This window comes from Chiloscyllium plagiosum, unplaced genomic scaffold (assembly GCF_037043375.1).
Source record: "Chiloscyllium plagiosum isolate Xiang-an unplaced genomic scaffold, Cpla_swu_hap1 HiC_scaffold_7, whole genome shotgun sequence".
Taxonomy (NCBI): domain Eukaryota; kingdom Metazoa; phylum Chordata; class Chondrichthyes; order Orectolobiformes; family Hemiscylliidae; genus Chiloscyllium; species Chiloscyllium plagiosum.
In genome coordinates, this window is record NW_028270145.1 from 88885757 (window position 1) to 88908653 (window position 22897).

At 39.0% G+C, this 22897-nt stretch overlaps 1 long non-coding RNA gene across 1 annotated transcript; it reads right to left on the bottom strand.

Moving 5' to 3' along the window:
• Nucleotides 1-20300: 20300 nt before the first annotated feature.
• LOC148149659 (uncharacterized) lies at nucleotides 20301-22599 on the bottom strand. The gene is made up of 3 exons (XR_015757543.1): nucleotides 22519-22599; nucleotides 21518-21557; nucleotides 20301-20337 (listed from the first exon to the last, which is right to left on the bottom strand). It is a non-coding gene; the product is annotated as an uncharacterized LOC148149659 (long non-coding RNA).
• Nucleotides 22600-22897: the final 298 nt, after the last annotated feature.

Below are 22897 nucleotides of genomic sequence, written 5' to 3' on the forward strand. Positions count from 1 at the left end.
TCCATGTTGTACATTGCTGTGACTCTATGTCACTTAGCAAATGTGTATGTGTCGATTTGGTCTTTGGCCTCCAGTCCTGGTGAGTTCTTTTCTTTGGCTGTTTCTTGTGAAATGTTGTCAATGTTAATTGTCTTCACTTTTCCTGTAAACTCTACAACTGTAAGCAATGTATCCTGTGGGAATGTTTGAATTGAAATTATTAAGATGTCAGCTGATATTACTACTTTACAAAGCAAATTTGAAATTGAAATCTGGCTCAATAGATTTTTTAAAATCTATTTAAACTCACTGACAATGCTGCTGATTAGAAATGAAGATAAAACTAAACAAACCAAGCTGTTACATACAAAGCAATTTAAAGATTTTGAAACACATGGTAAAAACACAATCCCATTTATCCCAAAATCAAAACTTTATTGTACTCCAGCACCAGAGACAATCCATTACCTGTCGCATCTAAAGTTTTGAATTAACTGTTGCTTCTAATTCCCAGTGTTGAATGCTTGAAATGCTCTTCTTTGAGTATTCACATTACTGAGCTAGGATTTTTTCAGCTTGAAATAATCCCATCACAGTTCTAACCAAACACTTCTGGTTTGGTCCTTTTAAACTAAACTCCTTACAATCTAGTTTAGCAGTTCTAAACTATCTCCATTTAACAGGAGACAGTGTTCTACACATCTGATAGAATAAAGAGGACAGAACATTTCAGCGCAGGAACAGATGCTTTGGCAATCCAGTCTAAATTAATCTCATCTATCTGCTCATGGTCAGTACCCCTCTTATTCCTTGCCTGTTTGTGTGTCTGCCTAGAAGCCATTGGCATTGCATCTGCTTCTAACACCTCCCTTTGCAGTGTGTTCGGGGTACATTACATCCTCTGTATAAAAACAATTGCTTCACACGTCCCCTTTAAACTTTTCACCTCTCACCTTAAACCTGTGCCCTTAGTTTTGACATTGGGGAAAAAAATGAGTCTGATTATCCATGCTAACCGTACCCCCCCCCCCCCCACCCCTCCTCCAACAGTCTTGGCCCTCTCGACATGATTGTAATGAGATAGAGGGTAGGAGTGATGTAATTGCAATGCGTTCTTGAACATTTTGTGAACATGCATAAGAGGTGATGAGTCATAATCAAATTGGAGGTCAATACTTTGGAAGGAGTTGCAATCTGAGAATAAGCGATGGTGGAGTGTGAATGCACCTCATGCAGGTTATGCTGAGGCTTGCATACAAGGAACATTTTTCAGATGCTTGGGCAGTGGCAGCGCTAGACTGAGTGATGCAGCAGTGACTGAAATAGAACAGAGAAGATGGTGCCACCTACTTTTATGGAGGTCAGAGTATTATTCATTTCCTTGAGGCACTGATGCCAAGTGTGCTCACAAATGACATTGGCATTGACTCATGCTGTTATCCCAGTGGGGCCTGATGGGTTGGTCTCCTGCGATTTCCCTTCTTTCCCTCCTCCAGTCATACCTGTAAAACAAAAACCCACTAAAACAAAGGGCAATATTCTGCTTGTTGGGAGGCATATTCTATGGAGCTGGGTTGAGCACCAAAGGCTGTGATTGTTCCTGAATTGCCAGGAGTGAAATGGTGTGCAGTTGGCCTTTAAATACATCAGCAGAAAGTCCAAGCTCAGAAAGTATTGCCAGGGACGAGAATACCCGTTCACTCATCACATGTGATTCACTGAGTCATTTGTGTAACATCTCCTAGAATAAATAATGAAGCAAGGGACACAGAAATGAGAATAATCTGCCCAACCATTGTCCAATATAACATTTTCTAAGAGACTGGCCATCATACTTTAACTTAAAAACGCAAAATCTCTGTACTTTTTCAATGAGATTATTTGCCTTTTGATTGGAAATCATATTTTTGATATGGACCAGTAATAATAGTAAATGTTTTCCGCATTTGTAATTTCTCATAGTTCCCCTCAAATTGTGGGACCTAGGTCCTTAAAAGATCCAACTGTATAATTGTAGCTGTTAGCTGTTAACAGTGGTAACCATAAGACTACAAGGTATACAAAGAGAAGTAGGGCATTCAGCCAATCCAATTTTCTCCACTATTCAATGATTTCATTGCTGATCTGACTATCCTTAACTCCACGTTCTTGCCTTTTCCCCAAAACTTTTGATTCCCTCAACAATTAAAAAGCTGTCTGTTTCAATCTAGAATCAACTGAACAGCCCAACCATGATGGCTTTCTGCAGTAAAGAATTCCACAGAATTTCACTATCCTCTGAGAGAAGATATTGCTCCACATCTCTGTCTTTACATGTACAGTCCCTTATCCTGAGATGAGGTCGTTTGATCCTAGATACACCCTCACGGGGAAACAACCTTTCCATATCTACCGTGTTAAATCTCCAAAGAATCTTTTATGTTTCAATAAGGTTGTCTGTCATTATTCTAAATTTCCATAAGTTTAGGCCTAACCTACTCAGCCTCTCCTGATAAGACAGTCCCTCCACAACTCATATCAGCCTAGTGAACTTTTCTGGACTGCCTCCAATATATATGCCCTTAGGTAAAGGGGCCCAAAACTGTTCACCATATTTGAGTTGTGTTTGGATGGATGCCTAATTTAGTTTCAGCAAAAACTTCACTACTGTTATAATCTATTCTCTTTGAAATAATGGCCAACATTCCATTTCCTTTCCCTATTTTCAATAAATTTGGTTGCTAGCTTTTTGTGATTCATGAATGAAGGCTCCCAAATCTCTCTGTTGCAGCTTTCTGCAGTTTTTTTCCATTTAGATAATATTCAGCTCTTCTATTCATCCTACCAAAGTGCACAATCTCATATTTTCCCATATTGTATCCCTTTTGTCATGTTTTTACCCATTCAGGTAACCCTCTCTCTATTGCTCTGAAGACTCTTTGTGCCATCCTCATGTAATTTGCCTTCCCTCTTATGTTTTATCCATCCACAAATTTGTTTATGGTACATTCACTTTCCTCATCCAAGCCATTAACATATTTATTGTAAATAATTGCAGCCCTACCAGGTTTTTAAAACTTTCCCAATCTTCTGGTTTACCATTAGTCATTGCCAAATTATCTATTTTTCTTTCAACTTGATGCTATTCTTACTTTACCTGGTTAACCACAGTTGGCCATCCTCTTCCTGGAATCCTTCTTCCCCACTGGAATATATCTTTCTTGTGTCCTATGAACTATTTTCTTAAAAGTCTGCCATTGTTCCTCAATTGTCTCTGTTGCTAAACTCCTTTTCTTGTTCACTCCAGCCAGCTCTGCCTTCATTCCTTTGTAATTACCCTTATTTAAGTTAACACTGTTGTTTCCAACCCAACTTCCTCCCTCTTGAATGGAATGCTAAATTCCACCATGCTTTGGTCACTGTTTTCTTCATTTACTATGAAAAGATTTATTAAATGTGCCCCAATACATATCACCAGATCCAAAATAATTTGATCCCCAGTTGAAACCCCAACTTATTGTTCCAGAAAACTGTCCCAAGTACAGTCTCTGAATACTTCCTCGTGGCCTCTGTAGTGATTGTAATGAGGTGAACCAGGTGAACCTCATAGAATATGAGTTCCATGATTCAGGCTCTTAATCTGGTCCAATCAGCGAGCCTTGGCTGACAGATGAAAACAGGAGTGTCAGACACCCTGTTCACTCTGAGAACTGGCTTTGAATGAGCTGGATTAGTGTGAAGGACTTCTCATATGTAAATGAAGGGTCAGTTGGTGACAGGATACTGGCTTCTGTGGAGTTATTTCAGCATCTCTGCCCATCTGACTTGCCACATTTACATAAAAATTAAAGTTCCCATAATTATTTTATTGCCTTAATGTCAGGCCCACATTATCTCCTGATTTATTCTCGGATTCATTGTATAGCTACTGTTAGGAGCCCTCTAGAGTATACCTACATGTGCCTTCTTTACTTTTTTATGTCTTATCTCCAACTATAATCTTCTACATCTTCGAATTCAAGATCATTTCTTACTATTATACTTATTGCATCCTGTTATCCCACAACACTTTCCTTCTCGGAACTGCATCTGGCTCAGTTCCTGCCAACAGTGTTCAATTTCATTAAGGTAATGCATTTTGCATGAAGCACTTTCTTTCCTACCAGGTCTGTTAAGCTCCATTAAGTCAAAGTTACCTGATGCATTTCACAGGTGTATTGCACAAACCGCTAAATGTTTCAACAAATGTCACCCTGCCATTTGAGCTTCAGATACTCAGTTTAAAATGAAGAAAACAATCTTTACAAAATATACAACTTTATGAATGAGCTAAATCATTGAAAAAGGTGAAAAAACAGAGCCTCAGGTTTAAGTCACAAATGTGTTAACTCAGCTGCAGTCACGATCTCTGTTATGAATGCTGCACAATCTCTGTTCCTGATGCTCAACCAGTTGCACTGACTGGAAAATATTTGTCTGTGATTTGTTGGGTAAAAATGGGAATTCGCCTCAGAAGCCACAAAACCCACATATGAATGGCCTATTGGCACTCAATACTCGTGGGTCCATACATGATTAGTGACCGCTTCCTTGAAGCGTTGGAGAGTGGCCAATGAATTTGGAACCAGACCCAGCATGAGTCAATCCTTAATAAATAATGGAAAAAATTGGGAAAAGTAAAGGGAAAAAAGAAGAAAATAAAGAAGAATGTTGAACCCCCTTTCTCAAAGTTTGACATTCATCCTACCCACAAGATATGTTGCATCTTTGAACATACAGCATGTCTAATTTGTCCAAGTGTGTATTTTAACCCCACTTTATCCCTTCGGACGGAAGTAAAGTTTTGCAAAATTATAACACTTCAGATTTGGAATCTGCATCCAGATAATTATTTTAGTTTGATACTGGAGGTGTTTTGAAATATTGAAGGTATCTCTTGAGATAGATTAAAAATAAATGACAATTTTTGATAAAGAGCAAATGTGTATGCAACACAGAAAGCTAGTACACAGATGCAGCAGGTAACCAGAAAGACTAATGGAATGTTGTCCCCTATTTCAAGGGGGCTGGAGCAAAATAGTAGAAAGTCTTACTGTAACTGTACAAGGTGCTGGTGGAGTACTTGAACAGTTTTGGTCCCCTTATTTAAGGAAAGATATTACTTCATTGGAGGCAATTCAGAAAAGGTTCATTAGGATGATCCCTTTTGGGAGGGATTGTCTTATGAGCAAAGGTTAAGCAGGTTTGGACTGTTCATTGGAATTTGGAAGAATAAGAGGTGATTTCATTTAGACAGGTAGGAATATTGACAGCTTGACAGAGTAAATGCTGACAGGACCAAAGGACACACAGTCTCAGAATAAAAGGCTACCAATTTAAGACTGAGATGAGGAAGAATTTCTTCCCACAGTCTTTAGAATACCATGCCATAGAAAGCTATGGGGGCAAGAGTCCTTGTGTAAACTTAAGGCCATGAAAGATAGATTCTTGATCAGTTGAGGAATCAAGGGTAATAGGGAAAGGGCAGGAAAGTAGACATAAGGAGTGTCAGATTCGTCATTGTGTGGTGGAACAAGTTCGAGGGGCTGAACAGCCTAACCCTATTTGTGTTTCTAATGGTCTCAAGGTTTATCCCAGTTTCTTGCAAGTATTCTCCCCTCAATCAATACATTAAAACCAAAATTAATTTACAGATCTCTCAACTCATTCGTTGTTTGTGCAACATTGCTACATGCAAATTGTTGTCAGGTTATCTACAAAATTGTCTGCGCCTTTTAGCTGCACTCCACAATGTAATGCAAGAACTAAAACATCCAAAGGAGTTACTAATATCTGAATGTATCCTGCAAATAGTCTACCCTGGCAAGCATCAACATCTATATCACAAAGATTTTGGCAAGCATAGGATAAACTGTTTTTGATAAGGAATATTCATGGTGTTGATTATAGGGAAAAGAAAACCCATTTCTTAAGTCTGAATCTTTGTGGGGTTAGAAATGATTCTAGCTAATCCAAAATGTTTCTAGAATGAAGTGCTGCCACCAAACCTAGCACCTGCCATTTTCATTGAGGCAGCGGTGAGTTTTAGTTTCCACCGTTATGGTTCATTGGAGTAACTGAATGTTAAACTCCAGAATCCTTCAGTCAGTTCCAACTTGCACTAGCAGCATGTCCAAAAATGTAAGTACAAAGGGTATTGGTTATGGCGCATGAGTTAGAATGAGTTGACACCATATTTGCATCAGCATTAGCATAGGGCATGGGGTAGTAGAGGGACATAGATTGCATGAAGGACCTCAAGCATGGTAGAGGGGCTTGAGTTTGTACAGAGGGAATGATAGGCTATGTGGGGTGCCTCCAGAGGCATGGGTGGCATAAAGGGTATGATATGAGCCATATGCAGGCAAATGGGATTAGTTCAGTTTAGGAAACTGGCTTGGCATGGACAAGTTTGACCCATATCTCTCTAAACACTTCATATTAATGTATCTGGAGAAACACCTTTTAAATGCTATGTTTGTACTCACCTCTATCACTTCCTCTGGCAGCTCATTCCATGTACAAGCCATCCTCTGTGAGAAAACATTGCCCCTCCTGTCCTTTTTAATTCATTTCCCTCTCACCTTATAACTATGTTCTCTAATTTTGGACTCCTTTACTGTGGAGAAAAGACCTTGGCTATTCACCTCATCTATGCCCTTCATGATTTTATAAACCTCTATTAAGGTCATCCCTCAGCCTGCTATGCTCTAGGGAAAAAAGTCCCAGCCTATTCAAGCTCTCCTTATAATTCAAACCCTCTAGTCTCGATAACATCCTCATAAATCCTTTAGATTAGATTACTTACAGTGTGGAAACAGGCCCTTCAGCCCAACAGGTCCACACCAACCCAGACCCATTCTCCTACATTTACCCCTTCACCTAACACTACGGGCAATTTAGCATGGCCAATCCACCTAACCTGCACATTTTTGGATTGTTGGAGGAAACCGGAGCACCTGGAGGAAACACACGCAGACACGGGGAGAATGTGCAAACTCCACACAGAGAGTTGCCTGAGGCGGGAAGTGAACCCGGGTCTCTGGCGTTGCGAGGCAGCAGTGATAACCACTATGCCACCGTGTGGCCTTCCCAGTTTAATAACATGCTTCCTAAAGCAGGGCAACCAGAATTGTACACAGTACTCCAAATGTGCCCTGAGCAAAGTCTTGCACAGCCCTAACATGATGTCTCAACTTCTGTACTCAATGCTCTGATGATAAAGGCAAGCTTGCCAAATGCCATCTTCACCATGCTGTCTACCTGTGATGCCACTTTCAAGGAACTATGTTTCTCTACCCCTGATCTCTGTTCGACGACATAGCCTAAGCAGGTGAGCCTTCCCCACAGTCCACCTCCACATTTAAAGGTCACTTTGGTTACTGAAGCACAGAATTGTTACGATGCAGAAGGAGCCCATTCAGAGCATCATGTCTGCACCGGCACTCTGAGCATTTTAATTTATACCATTCTCATGCCTTTTCCCCACAACTCTATACATTGCTGTTATTGAAATAATCATCTAATGTTATGTGCATTTCTCAGTTGAGCCTGCCTCCCTCTCATCTCGAGCAGTGCATTCCATACCTTAACTACTTGTGTGAAAATGTTTTGTTCTCACCTGACTTTCTTTTTCTTTTGGAAAACACTTTAAAACTGTGCCCTCTGCTTTTAAGGCTGTTTACAAGTCGGAACAATTTCTCCATATTGACTCAGTCCAGATCCCTCTTGATGTTGCAAACTTCTACCAAGTCTTTTCTTCGCCAAGGAAAACAGTCACAATTTCTCCAAAATTTTCTTATCACTCATCATATCCTTGAAAGCATTCTCACAAACCGTTTCAGCATTCTCTCCAACACATTCAGGCCCTTCATATAATTTAGCATCCATTGTATGCATTACTCCAACTGAGGTCTAACCAGTGCTTTATATAAATTCATCATAAACACTCTGCTATTGTACTCTATTTATGAAGCCTCAGCATACTGTTTGCTTTATTGTGGAGGAGCCGATGTTGGACTGGGGTGGACAAAGTTAAAAATCACACAACAGGTAGCTGATAAAGAAGCAGCATTCTGAAAGCTCGCACTTCCAAGTAAACCTGTTGGACTTATAACCTGATGTTGTCTGATTTTTAACTATGTGCTTTATTGAAAGGTCTCACTTCCTTCTATATCGTTGGACACATCTTGTTCAGTCCTGGTGCCTTGTCAACTTTAAGTACTGACAGCTTATTAAATACCTTGGTCTGATCAATTTTAAACTTTTTAGTGACTAATTTCATCCTCTGTCACCATGGCCTGGGTGGCATCTGCTTTATAATAAATATAGATTCAAAGTATTCATTTAACACCTTGGTTGTGCATCTTGCCTCATAGTGTAAATCCCCTTTTAGGTCCCAATCAGTCTGAGTTCTCCTTCTTACCACGCTTCTACTATTGATTTGTTGAAAGAGACTTTGGAATTTCCTTTTACGTTACCTCTGAATGTTTTCTGTGGGCTGTAGGCCAATTCCCATTAACCCCTCTTTCCCACACCCACCCACCTGGGAATGAGAATCCAACTATCTGAAGCACTTCCGTCCAAGTTTATTTCACAAGCTGGGAATCTTCCCAACTCTGCGTTCCCTGTGAGTCATGATTTGGAGGAGTTAGTGTTGGACTATGGTGGACACAGTTAAAAACCACACAACACCAGGTTGTAGTCCAATAGGTTCGTTTGGAGTGCCTCCAAACAAACCTGTTGGACTATAGCCTGGTGATGTGTAATTTTTAACTGTTCCCTATGAGTGAATGAAATCTCACATTAAGCATGTTTGTTTTATCTTCATGTCTCTTGGTGCTGTCATCATAGATTAAGTATGATAAAGTAACATATTCAAATTAGCACATTATGGCTGATGACCAGAAAACGTTCTGCTGTTATTCAACTCTTGGTGTTTTTTGCTAACAATAGAATCTAGAATGCACTAATCTGAAAATTCTTCCCATGATATTCAAATTATTAGTTTCACTCAACCACTGGCATTGTTAAAAGCTGCACAGATATATGAGACCCTTTACTTTTCAGTTCCCTTCCAGGAATGCATGGAAGGAATGAGAAAAAACAGAATCAAACCAAATGTGAACTGTTGTGTAAATCCCCAAAGAGGATGCATTGTCCAATTTCCAGCTCTCAAGCCATTTAAAAAAAACATTTTGAATTCTCCTCTTCCCTGGAGACTCATATGACTCAAACATCAGCCTAGTTTGGTTTCGGTTTTGCATATCCATATTTAATGTTTGACTCTGCCCCACTCGGCATGGGGTTTCCTATAAGAGATTCCATATGGTTACTTTAAGCTAAATGAACCATTATGAAGGGGTGCCCATACACACATTGTGATACTCACAATCCTTGTTACTTACAATGCTATTCTAAGCTAATATCTCACATTATGTAACTTTATTCTATTCTCACAATGATTAGAGAACTGAACCAATTGAATCTTGTTCATTTTTCAGCATGCTCTTTTTCATTCTTTCCTAATTCTATGAAGCTGCATTAAGCCATTCATTTCACAGTTTTCTTTGTATAATTTATTTATGCTTTCTTCACTTAATCTCTTTAGACTTAATATGCCACATCCCATTCCTTGGTCTTGAGGGCATTTTGAGAAAGAATCGGCCTGACCTTGTGTAAAAATACAGGCAACAACTTACATCCGTATAGTGCCTACAACATAAAAACAATTGTCCAAGTTGGAAAAGAGAAGAGTGAAGAAAATGGATGCCACATAAAAATATTAAATTAAGCGAGTTGTTTACGAGCCCAGTCAAATATTAGCATGTTAAACAGTGTTTAAAGGGCCATAGGGTGGCTGCCTGATAGAGTGATTTCGAGAAGGAAATTCCATACAGTACATCTTAGGTGGTTGAAACAACAGCTGTAAGTGGTGGGATGTAGAGAGGGAATTTTACAAGAGGCCAGAGTTTTGATGGTATTCCCAAAACCTGGGCTGAAATCTAAAATTTACTATGGGCAAACACAGGTGCAGCCTACACAAGGCACCATTCTACCACTCTTTGGGACAGCATATTTAAACTCCATAAACAGTCTGCCTCTGCAAAAGGAAAATGTAAAAAAGGAATAGAAATCAGTTTTTTTTCAATTTTTTTTCATGGAATGTGGCCATCACTAGCTAGTCCAGTAATTATTACCCCTCCCTTATTGCATTAGAGAAGGTGTGGTGAGCTGCCTTCTTGAACTGTTGCATTCCTTGGGGTTTAGGCACATCATTCTGCTGTCAGGGAGGGTGTTCCAGGACTTGACTCAACAACAGTGAAAGAATGGTAATACAGTTCCAAGTTAGGATGGTGTGTGACTTGGAGGGGAACCCACAGGTTGTGAAGTTCTTGTGCATCTGCTGTCCATGTGGTGGCGGAGAGTGTGGATTTGGAAAGTGCTGTCAGATGGGCCGTGATGAGTTGCTATAGTACATCTTGTGCATACTAAAGCCAGAGAGCATTTAACGTGAAGGGTATTGGGTTTTGAAGGTTGTGGATTAGGTACAAATATAAATGGATTGCTGTGTCCTAGATGATATTGAGCTTCTTGAGTGTTGTTGGAGATGCACATATCCAAGCAAGTGCAGAGTATGGGGTCATCACATTCCTGACTTAAACCTTGTAGATGGTGTTTATGTCTTTAGGGAGACAGGAGGTGAATTACTTGCTGCAGAATTCCCAGCCTATGACCTGTTCTTGTAGCCAGGGTATTTATGTGGCTGGGTCTATGCAATTTCTGGTCAATGGTAATCCTATTGGCTGTTGATAGTCTGTGTATTCTTTCCGTGTCTCACTAATTTGCTGCCCTTTTATTTACTGCGCCTAGAAAATAGAAACATAGAATATTTGTAGTGTCCCATATTATGACCTTAAAACATCTCAAACATGGCAGCCAATCTACACAAAATAAGCTTTTGTTGAGAGCAAAAGAGTGGACTGACCAGTTCATCTTTTAATATATTGCACCAAATCTACTGGTGTTATCCTGTGACAAAAGTATTCACATTGCAAGTTAGCCCAATATCACAATTATTATTGAAGCTATTCAAGCATTTGGTAGTGCATTCTTTTTCCAAACAAGAATAATGGAATTACTCTCTTTCTCATCTATGCCACCAGTCTCTAAAACAGGATTTTATAACATTGGAGGTGAGGAATTTTTTTAAAAACTCAAAGTATTTGTCTTCAGAAAATGTAACATCAACACAATGAAAAATAACTGAGAGAATACTATGGGAACTCAACAAAAACATTTTAATAGAAACTAAGCCATTTGTATGAGCAGGAACATTGCTAATATCAGTCTTTTTGATGCAGTTACCCAGAACAAATCTCAGAAGTACTACTATGGGACTCAGGGCACTCATTCTTAAATCTTCAGTGTGCAGTACTTCCTCACCTTTTTACAATATAAAACACAAATGTTACAAAGACATTTTTGGTAATTTCAAATATATTTGATAGATTGATACTTTTATAAAAGACAGGAACCTTTGCTCACTGGTATAGATGTAAAAATCCATTACTGGAGAAAATAAAATGTTCAGTCTTCCATTCAACGGTGTTATTACAAACTCTCCACAGATTTCATTATTGATTTTTTATCCTGCAACCTTAAAAAAAATCAAAGGAGGTGACAGTAGTGCTAAAAAAGCTAGTTGTCCCTGTCATAAAATGATATTTTATAACATTTAAAAAAAAACATGCACTTCATGCAAAATAATTATAGGGATTTCAGTGCATTAAAATATAATCAAGCTAAAATTGAATTCAACTCTTGAAAATATAAGTTAATTTTGTTTTATTGACTGATCCATATTAGCAACTAATAACCCATCAGTAAAACAGAAGGTACAATATTTAACATGATCAATAAAGTTTGAACACATCAGTGAAGTAAAACTTATCTATGAACAGATATTTTAAAAATACCTGATTAGAAAGAAACCCAATGTATTGTCAAGGTACCTAGCAATTATACTGCATATTGCATTGTCTTCAGTCAGGTGACTTCACTGCTATCATCAATCTGTGTTGAAATGATTTAACCAAGGTATTAATGAACCATTTGAGAGCTAGTAATTCATGTAACCATGGCCAGCCAACCAATTAAACACTTGCTGAGTATCAGGTGGCTCAATGCTGTGGAACCAATCACTAAAGTTCAAACCCTCGTGCAGCGAAGATGCATTGATACAATATTAACATGTTCAAAAGGATAATGTCAGCATACAGAATGTTTAAAAGGCCTGTTACCTAAACAAAGCACTGACTGAGCATAGAAAATATGAAATCCTGCAATGAGAATTATCATATCATTTAATGAGACTCTTATGAATGCGGGGAGTTTTATTAATAGTTTTCACTTCTTTTGGGCAGGTAATGAGTACCTTAAATCTGAAAATGAATCTGTTATGCAAACATGATATTATTACTTCATTGGCTCGATGACTTTTATATTTTTATGTTTATTTTCACAACATAAAAATTACCAAAGAACCTTATCATTATACTATCATATTTCTCAACCAATTCTAGTTGCAGAACTACTCATTATAAATTCATTTTAAATGAAATGTAGTACTTAAATTTAAAAATTACAGAGAAGAGGCATTGAATTGAATAGTGGGATATACATAGTTTACCAAACAAGTAAAGAAAGTCACATGGGGTTGATGGCTCCTTATAGGGGTCCTCACAGATGGCAAAGATCTCAGTAATGTTTCACAAATGGAAGACACTGTTCTCTGTACAGATACTTCATCTTTAATTGATCAGCAGGCAAACACAAGAACTGGTGGAGAAAGTTATTGTTGGCTAATTATTTTTTTCCAATCTCATAATGCTTAAGCCTTATAAAAATACTTAATTAGCTGTAAAATGCTAGCCTGGTGGTCACTCAAGGTACCTTATGAATGTAAATCCTTTTTTAAAGTGGAAGCATTGACCGAAAATAAATAAATAACAAAGGGATTTCAGAAAGAATCTCTTAGAAATTCAGAGACACTGTCAAATTAGTGATGAGCACATCCTTTAAGGCTGTGGAGAAGAATATGGAAAATAGAGAATGTGGGGAAATAAATAGTAACATCTTGAAAAATTTTAATTTTGCAGAGGAGGAGGTGCAGGATGTCTTAAAACGCATAAAAGTGGATAAATCTAGGGGACCGGATCAATTGTACCCTAGAACTCTGTGGGAAGAGAGGGATGAGATTACTGGGCCCCTTGCTGAGTTGTTTGTATCATCAATAGCCACAGGTGAGATGCTGGAATACTGACAGTTGGCTAATGTTGTGCCACTATTTAAGAACATCAATAAGGAAAAGCCAGGGAACTATAGAACACTGAACCTGACATTCGTGGTGGACAAGTTGTTGGAGGGAATCCTACAGACAGGAAATTACATTTATATAGAAAGGCAAATGCAATGATGACATTTGTTTTGAGAGGACTTGAATATAAATGCAGGGATATACTTCTGAGGCTCTATAAGGCTCTGGTCCGACCACATTTGGAGTATTGTGTGCAGTTTTGGGTGCCATATCTCAGGAAGGATGTATTGGCCTTGGAGCATGTTCAGATGAAGTTCATGAGAATGGTCTCAGGAATGAGAAGCTTAACATATGGGAACATTTGAGAACTCTGGGTCAATATTTAATGGAGTTTAGATGGATGAGGAGGGATCTAATTGAAACATATAGAACATACAGAACACTGAATGGCCTGGACAGAGTAGATGTTGGGAAGATGTTTCCATTAGTAGAAGAGACTAGGTCCTGAGGTCCTTATCTCCATTCCAATAACCTTTTGGAATGGAGATAAGGAGAAACTTCTTTAGCCAAAGAGTGGTAAATCTATGGAATTCATTGCCACAGAAATCTATGGAAGCCAGGTTATTGAGTATATTGAAGACTGATATACTGAGGTTCTTATAATCAATGGGATCAAAGATTATGGGGAGAGAGCAAGAGAATGAGGTTGAGAAACCTATCAGCCGTGATTGAATGGTGGAGCAGACTTGATGGGCTGAATGGCCTATTTTCCACTCCTGTGTCTTATGGTCTTATGGACTGCATAAGGATAATCAACATGGCTTTATGTGTGGAAATTGTGGTTCACTAACTTGATTTGAGATTTTTTGAAGAAGCAACAAAGAGGACTGATGAGGGCAGAGTGGTGGATGTGATCTATATGGACTTCTGTAAGACAATGTTCCTCATGTAGGCTGGTTAGCAGGGTTAAATCACATGGAATAGAGGGAGAGCTGGTCATTTGGATACAGAACTTGCTTGAAGCTAGAAAACAGAAGGTGATGGTAGAGAGTTGCTTTTCAGATTGGAGGCCTGTGACCAGTGGTGTGCCACAAGGATAGGTGCTGGGTCCAAAGCTTTTTGTCATTTATATAAATGATTTGGATGTGAACATATGAGGAATGGCTAGTAAGTGTGCAGATGACACTAAAATTGGAGGTGTAGTGGAAAGTAAAGAAGATAACCTCAAGATCTTGACCATGTAGGCTAATGGACCCAAGAGTGGCAGATGGAGTTTAATTTAGATAAATGTGAGGTGCTGCATTTTTGAAGGCATATCAGGGCAGAACTTATACACTTAATGGTAAGGTCCTGGAGAGTGTTGCTGAACAAAGAGACCTTGGGTGCAGATTCATAGTTCCTTGAAAGTTGAGTCACAGGTAGTTAGGATAGTGAAGACAACACTTGGTAAGCTTTCCTTTTTTGGTCAGTGCATTGAGTATAGTAGTTGGAGGTCATGTTATGTTTGTACAAATCATTGGTTAGGCCACTTTGGATAGATCACATTCAATTCTAGTCTCCCTGCTATAGGAAAAATGTTCAAAAGTTCATAAGATATAGAATTCGGCCATACGGCCCATCAAATCTGCTCCGGCATTTGATCATGGCTGATATGTTTCTCGCCCTCATTTTTCTGCCTTCTCTCCATAACCCTTCAACCCATTACCAAATCAAAATTTGTCTGACTCCTCCTTCAATTTATTCACTGGCCCAGCATCCAACGCACTTCGGGGTAGTGAATTCCACAGATTTACAATCTTTTGTGAGAAGTAGTTTCCCCTCAATTCTATTTTAAATTTGCTACCCTTTATCCTCAGATTATGACCGCTCATCCTAGAATGCCCCGCAGCAGAAAGCATCACTCCAAGTCGAGGCGAAAGTGAGGACTGCAGATGCTCGAGATGAGAGTTGAGAGTATGGTACTGGAAAAGCACAGCAGGTCAGGCAGCATCTGAGGAGTAGGAAAATCAATGTCTCAGGCAAAAGCCCTTCATCAGGAAGGATTTCCTGATGAAGGGCTTTTACCCGAAACATTGATTTTTCGGCTCTTTGGATGCTACCTGACCTGTTGCACTTTTTCAGCACCATATTCTCCACAATCACTCCAAGTCTGTTTTATCCATACCTTTTATCATCTTGAATACCTCAATTTGATCTCCCCTCATTCTTCTGAATTCCAGAGGCCATAAGCTTAAACTATTCAATCTCTTTGTTAAACTTCAAAGGATTCATAACAGATTTACAAGGATGTTGCCATGGATGGAGGGTTTGATCTAGAGGGAGAAGCTGAGAAGGCTGGAGCTATTTTCCCTGGAGGGTCAGCGGCTGAGAGGTGACCTCATAAAGGTTTGTAAAATCATGAGGGGCATGGATAGGGTGAATAGGCAAGGTTTAAGGTAAGAGGGGAAAGGTTTAAAAGGAAACTAAGGTGCAACTTTTCCACACTGAGGGTGCTGCACATATGGAATGAACTGCCAGACGAAGTGGTGGTGGCCCGTACAATTACAACATTTAAAAGGCATATGGGTATATGAATAGGAAGGACTTAGAGGGATATGGGCTAGATATTGGCAAATGGGACTAGATTAGTTAAGGATAACTGGTCGGCATGGATGAATTGGACCTTAGGATCTGTTTCCCCGCTGTACATCTCTATAACTCTATGACTCAATGTCTATCTCCCATTTATTCCATGGCTACCTGAAAAATATTATGGCAAACTAGCTTCTCAGATTCTGGGTCAGCACAAGTCTGAGTACTGGCATGGGCAGTCTCCTGCAGCACACCTAAAGCTAGCCTTCACATTGTGGACCATAGCTGCAAACTTAGTGCCAACCACTCACCTCAACTTTTCAAGCAGCAGGACTGTGTGCATATTTTGCTGATATGGTTTCTCCTCGTTTTTATACAGCTAACTCACCTGGTGATATTGGACTATGTTAAGGCGTGATATAGTTTCAAGTTATTCTAATGCACAGGTAGATATTTTCTGTATATTCATCTCTTTACTCACTGAAAAGTAAGAGAACTGTGATATGGTTTTACAATGTCATTGTATTGCTGCATTTACTACAGTTCAGAAGTTCAGAATTGATGATAATTACACAGCCATCCTGCAGCCTATCCTGTGTGTAAACAAGTGGTTATGTTTGTCATATATATGAAGATATATATGTTAAATTGTAAGTTGCAGGATGGAAAAAAAATATATCCACGTGCAAACTGTGAACATGACAGCTTTGTTGTGGGTTTTCCATTTCCTCATAAAATCTACTGTGATTTTATATTACAGATGCAGGTTGCTCAACTTCCTAAAGGATATAATTCAGCATGATAACACAGTTCTCAAGAACACCAAATTGCTCTATTACTCAGTGGAAGAGTCAGGATTCATGTTTATGATTGCACATCCATTGGGGTTCTTATAACAAATGGAAGCACAGAACAATAGTCAATTTCTTCTTCAGGGAGAATGATTCCATTTCATTCCTGCATTCCTTAGTGAAGCTGGTTGAAAAGCAAAGTCTGCCATAATATTTTCTTTTCACCATTTTGACTAGGAAATGGATCATGGAAAAAGGAGAAGAAGCTTGGGCCACTTTCTTAGAAAACCATACATTAAAAAGGATTCCAAATGGATGAGATTTAAGCAGATCATTCAACAACAGTTTTTGTTATCCATCAATATCAGTTGACAAACAAATCATTGCTCATTCCATTTCCTTGACACTTAACAATAGAAAACTCACTCTACATTCTTACTAAATACTGTCTTGTGTATTGTACTTTTTGCCCAATTTTTTTTTTTTTAAGATTGGTTGTCTCAGTAGGAATTTTAATGGCAAAGGTTTTTTAATAAGAATTTGCTGTTATCAGACTTACTTTTTTTTACAAAGCTTTGATGTTAGTTAGATTCTGGCTATAAAATCTTACTTGATCACTGAATATATGTGCAAATTCTCCCCATTAAAAAAAACAAAGTTTATGCAAAGCCAATTCAGCATAACAGAGAAAGTCAACTAAAATGATTATTCTCTCCTCAAATTGAAAAGTAGTAAACATATAAATAAGATCAAAGTTTCCATTTCACCTTTGAAAGAATGAATAATTTCGTGCAAGTGTGATGCAACTCCAGCTGAGGTTACTATGATGAACTTACCTTCTCAACCTTTCCCTTTGCCTGAATCACAGTGACCCTCAGGTTAAGCCACCACTAGCCATCTCTCTTTAACAGAGTCCACATTGACCCTCCAAAGAACATCCCACCCAGATCCACCACCTACCTTATAAACCTACATTTTCCATGGCTAATCCACCTTGCCTGTGCATCCCTAGACACCATGGGCAATTTAGCACAGCCAATCCACCTAATCTGCACACCTTTGGACTGTGGGATGAAAGCGAAGCACCCAGAGGATAATATGCAAACATTCTCAACAGTTGCCCGAGAGCAGAATCGAATCTGAGTCCCTGGCACTGTGAGTGCTATCCGTTGAGGCACTATGCTGCCCCATAATGGGAGAGCATTATAGTCTGGCAGGGCTATGGAAACATAAATGTTTTTTGTGGTAACTTCTATTAATTTGCTCTTGTTATGAATGATTTATTTACTAGACTTATACCTGTACTCACCCTTAAAACAGGTACAGAAAACAGTTCTGACACATTAATCCAGCAACGTCTAAAAGCTCTGTTTTGTTTTGCAGACAAAATGTAACATAAACTAAGAATCTTCTGGTCTCCTACGGCTAAATGATACCAACAATCCAGTAAAAATAATTCAAAAAAAGATAAAGGTTGCATGATGGCTTAAATATCACAGTGTTTTAATTTTGTTTTACCATATTTAACTGCAATTTCCTACATTTATATTGTGATAAAAAGAGAGACATTACTGAGTGTCTAAGATGTATATCTGGACAAAGTTTCACATGTACACAAGACTCCCAGGATTAACAAAATCAAAGCTCTCTATAATAGATTTTATCAGTGTAGCCTACTACAATCTATGGTTGGCCTCTCACAATTACCGGTAATTCACTACTTTCGAGCTCGCTCCTAGGGTCACTGTGATTAGGTTAGAAATCTGCTGCATTTGATATGTGCTAAAGGGGAAGACTTGATCTTTGTGCAAAATGCACATAATAAGGTGCATGATACCCCTGAATGGCAAATTTGCTGTTGGCTGGATTAATATGAAACTCAAAAACTACCCTCTACAAAAAAGAAATGAAATGCGAACTCCATCTTGCGTGGGATTGTAATTCAATCGTGGCTGCTGCTGTTATAAACTGTACTGAATTTCCTTTGTAACTTGTGAGATATTTGAACAACTTCTATTCTTTATTTCGAAGAATAATATTGAACTAAGCTGTGGTGTAGAAATTATTAACATGACAGAGGCTTGTGTTAACCCTTACAGTCTAAATGATCGACAATACTTCAACTTTTTTATCTGCATGTCCTGGGAATTCTTTGCTTCATTAAAATTCTTTAAAAGTACTTCATTTGGTTGCAAAATGTTTTTGGAGTGTCCTAAAGTTATGAAGTGCTATAAAAATGCAAGTCATTATTTTCTTTTGCTCTTTCCGGTACTCAAATACCCAGAAATGGAGGCAGAGATCACTCATGTTGGATGTCTGCCCTATTTTACACTGTCCTGGGATTTCACTTTGTTTCTGAGAAAATGAGGCAAGGGAGCCATTCAGAACTTCCATTCCTTTACTTTCCTGGGGGCACTACAAATGGGAGTCTGTATCTATTTATCCTTTAAAAAACTGGCACTGGGTCTTTAACCCATGGACACTTTTGGAACAGAGGAATCTTGGCAACAGGCAACTTTCAAAAGTAAGTGTTCTCTTTCTCTTGTAGCTTTCCAAATATTTTCATAAATCTATTAAATGTAACATTATTTTCTGCTCTTTATTTATTTTAATGTCTCACTTAATCTAATATTTCTTTATTTCTCTTTCTGTGCTTGCTTTGAACTTGTTGATCCTACTTCCTTTCCCACAATTCTTCTGGTTCTTTCTCAGTTCATAAATCACATGAAGGTGGCACACCAGCTATTCCTACCATTCCAGCATCCTGATACTGTCACTACCTCATACCAGCCCACATCTCCAGCAAACTATGATGAAATAAATGGTATGTACTGCAAGAAATGCCACTCCAGCAATTTGGCCAATTATATCACACATACCTGCATTTAATTGCATATTCCATGTGTTTATCCATCTCACAAAGCTGTCTATTTCTTCCTAAGTCCTTTATAGCTCTCTTTGTTGTTTATATTTCCCTTGACTATGTGTCATGAGTAAATATTCATGGTGCATTTCCTTTAATAGTATTCAAGTCATCTAAATACAGTAAAAACAAATGTTGACCTTAGGTTGATCTTTGGAAAACACAACTTACAACTCTTTCCAATGTAAGTACCACACATTTACTTTTCTTCTCCGCTGGTTGGCCAGGAATCAACTTTCAATTCAGATTAGTCTGTTCCGTCTTTCAGCATACAATTAAATTTTTCTTGCAAGCTTTTCGTAAATCATGATTGAATACCGTTTAGAAATGTATAAAGTTTGTGAAAAGATTTGTAGCTTGGGTGCTCGTTGTTGTGGTTCTGTTCGCCGAGCTGGGAATTTGTTTTGCAGACGTTTCGTCCCCTGTCTAGGTGACATCCTCAGTGCTTGGGAGCCTCCTGTGAAGCGCTTCTGTGATCTTTCCTCCAGCATTTATAGTGGTTTGAATCTGCCGCTTCCGGTTGTCAGTTCCAGCTGTCCGTTGCAGTGGCCGGTATATTGGGTCCAGGTCGATGTGCTTATTGATTGAAACTGTGGATGAGTGCCATGTCTCTAGGAATTCCCTGGCTGTTCTCTGTTTGGCTTGTCCTATAATAATAGTGTTGTCCCAGTCGAATTCATGTTGCTTGTCATCTCTGTGTGTGGCTACTAAGGATAGCTGTTCGTGTCGTTTCGTGGCTAGTTGGTGAACACAATGGATACACAATGCATTTGTTGTTTTTCTTTTAGCAAACAAATCAGTCATCTTTATATTTGCTAAGCATAATTTGCCATTTACAAATTTATTTTGCTTGTTCTTGCTTAGCCTAAATCTTTCTAAGTAATTACTATTTTTACTTCCAATTATTTATTCTAAAAGGGATATTTGAACCCTGATAAGCTGATGTGGAAGTGGTTAAAATGATAGGCTGGTGCTTTTTGCAGTATCCATGACCGCCATTTTAATTTCCAAGTTTTTAACAGTATAGGGGCTGCTTGTTACAGAAAATTCTTGTCAATATTTAAAGGAAAGAAAATCAGGCCTTTACTCTAGGCAAAGCTGCTAAGCATGAGAAAAAGGAGATTGGTCATAGTGATGTCAGATCACATTGAAATGAAACCTGAGTGCGTAGAGCTGTAGGAAAATTTTAAATTTAAAATTTTAAAATTTCTGTAAATGAACATATTCAAATTTGGATATAGGTTTGCTCGCTGAGCTGGAAGGTTCATTTCCAAATGTTTTGTTACCTTACTAGGTAGCATCTTCAGTGGGCCTCAGGCAAAGCAATGCTGAAAATTCCTGCTTTCTATTATATGTTCGGGTTTCTTTAGGTTGATAATATAATTTCCTGTGGTGATGTTATTTCCTGTGGTGAAGTAACTTCCTGTTCCTTTTCTCAGGGGGTGGTAGATGGGGTCTAACTCAATGTGTTTGTTGATAGAGTTCCAACCAATCATCACCAATCCAAAGGAACCCAAACATATAAATAGAAAGCAGGAGTTTTCAGCATTGCTTCACCTGAGGCCCACTGAAGATGTTACCTAATAGGTTAACAAAATGTCTGGAAATGAACCTTCCAGCTCAGCGAGCAAACCTACATCCAAAACCTCAACTTGAGCTACAAAGCTTCTCAAAATATATTCAATAACGTCTATTGCTGTTCATTTACAACCTCACATTGCAGCATCTGGCAATGGTGACCAGACCCATGGAAGTGGGGCAAACAGTCATAAGAGTCCAAAGGAAACAAGTGATAACACTATCTTATGGGAAATTGTGGACGATGACCAAATGGTCTAAACCTAGAAGTTGAAGGAATTACCTGCAGTGAAGCTCAATAGTGATAAGGATCAGAAAGCAACAGACTTTATGGCTCACCTAGATACTGGACTGTTTAACGGGAAAGCCCATGTCGAAGCTGAAAAAGTACCGGGGTAATCCAAACAGCAGATAAAATGTTAGCTGGAATAGGTATAATATTATTCGAAATTTGAAGGTATTTCAGGGCTAAGGAAGAAATAAGCAGTCAGAAAATCCACCAACAGCAAGCATGATTCAGTGTATGCCATGAAGGAACTTACTGGCAGGAACACAACTTAACCAGTTTTACAAAGCGTCATGAATGTAAGGAGAGAGAATAGGGCACAGCTGTAGCAACAGCAACACAGGGAAATAAATATAAACCATGGCAGACTATTGGGTTAAGACACAGTGGTGGCTCAGTGGTTAACACTGCTATCTTATAGCACCAGGGACCTGGGTTCAATTCCACCCTTGGGCGACTGACTGTATGGCGTTTGCACGTTCTCCCTGTGTCTGTGTGAGTTTGCTCCAGTTTCCTCCCGCAGTCCAAAGATGTGCAGCTTAGGTGGATTGGCCATGCTAAATTAGGCAGAAGTGGGTACTGCAGGTGCAGGAAAAGCACAGCAGGTCAGGCAGGAAAATTGATGCTGATTTTCCTGCTCCTCAGATGCTGCCTGATGTGCTGCGCTTTTCCAGCAGCACTCTAATCTTGGCCATGCTAAATTGCCCATAGTATCCAAGGATGTGTAGGTCAGCTGTAGGAAATGCAGGCATACAGAAATAAGGATGGATTTGGGTGGGATGCTCTTTGGAGGGTTGGTGTGGACTTGATGGACCAAATGGCCTGCTTCCACACTGTAGCAATTCTAAGAGGTCAAAAATCCTCCCTGTGAGGCTCAGGAAGTGCTAGAAACAGGATGAAAGGCACATACATGTTCCACTTCCCTACAATTGACTCATTGCATTAGGGATCATCCTCCACTACTAATGATCTAGTCCTAACCTTAGAAAAAGGCTGTATAAATGCTTCATTTCTCTCAGAACAAAAGTTGAAACCATAGAATGAGGCAACTCACCATCCGAGAATGTATCTCAGGCAGATGACTGATCATGGCAAGTCCCTGCACTATGCCATGACCGATGGTACTATAACTCCCTGATAGACAGCAACGTTTCCTTGACTGGACTGCAGGCATGCCCTCATCCACATTAAGATATGGCCATTTGGTGAATAAATGTGTAATGCAGTTGTTGCGCAAGCATCCGCCTCATGCAGTAGCTATTAGATTGACGACTCTTTGTGCCCTAGATAGGTCCCTACTGACCACTAATTTGCTTGTATGTCTGTGCAAAAGAACACTTCAAGACAGCAATGCTGGAAGCTCCGGCTCTGGCTGAAGCACCAATGTGCTAACAGGCAAGACAAAATAAGGCAGAGTTGCTGTGAGATTGTAG